This window comes from Myotis davidii, unplaced genomic scaffold (assembly GCF_000327345.1).
Source record: "Myotis davidii unplaced genomic scaffold, ASM32734v1 scaffold663, whole genome shotgun sequence".
Taxonomy (NCBI): Eukaryota; Metazoa; Chordata; class Mammalia; order Chiroptera; family Vespertilionidae; genus Myotis; species Myotis davidii.
Genome location: NW_006295816.1, coordinates 1,678,323 through 1,679,007, shown reverse-complemented (window position 1 = coordinate 1,679,007; position 685 = coordinate 1,678,323). Strand labels below are relative to the sequence as shown.

The following is a 685-nucleotide window of genomic DNA, read 5'->3' as shown; positions in this document are numbered from 1 at the left end:
CAGCGGGGCGGGCGCCCAGGGCCCCTGGAAGGAGCACGGGCTGATGGGGTGTCAGCTGCTGCCGCTCTGGGGCCTTTGCTGCCTCCTGCCCCTCCTCTCTAACGTGACCTGCACCTTGGCTGCCTGCCACCCTCCTCCCCCAGCTGCCCGGCACCCCCGCCCCAGCTCCCTCCGCTGCCCTGACTGAGCCCCACTCTCCGAGTCCATCTCCTGGGTCACGGCTGCCGTGGGGGGAGGGGTGCGGGCCTGACACTGCCGCCCATCCCCTCCTCGCTGCTGGAAGGTTTGCCCTGGGCCCTCCTTTTGTCTCTGGCTCTTCGCCTTCCCAGAAGGCCCCAGGTGTGGACTACCCAAGCCCCCAGAATGCAATGGGGCCTGCCATCGGGCTCCTCACACTTTAGCTTTCGAAGAACCTGCATGACAATCCCGCCCACTCTCACTGTACGTCAAGCGACAGTGAGCCCCCAGACCTCTGAGCAAAGGGGGGACCTTTCATGGGACAGGCTTCACTGCTGGAACTCGGGCTGTGTCCGTCTTGTTGCTTTGGCTGCACCGTGAGTGCTCACTGTGGCGTGGCCCCATATGGCCAGCCCTGGGACTGTCCCCTGGAGCCTGGAGCCAGGCCACCTCTTCTCTGACGGCCCTCCCTGCCAGCCCAGACTCCTGGCCCCACCTCACCCCTCTG

At 66.4% G+C, this 685-nt stretch overlaps 1 protein-coding gene across 1 annotated transcript in view; it reads right to left on the bottom strand.

Moving 5' to 3' along the window:
* The window catches only part of BSN (bassoon presynaptic cytomatrix protein), a gene marked incomplete at both ends in the record, with an annotated part of 27,753 nt that overhangs the window by 4,372 nt on the left and 22,696 nt on the right, over positions 1-685 (bottom strand). The gene's annotated exons all lie outside the window — the stretch shown is intronic.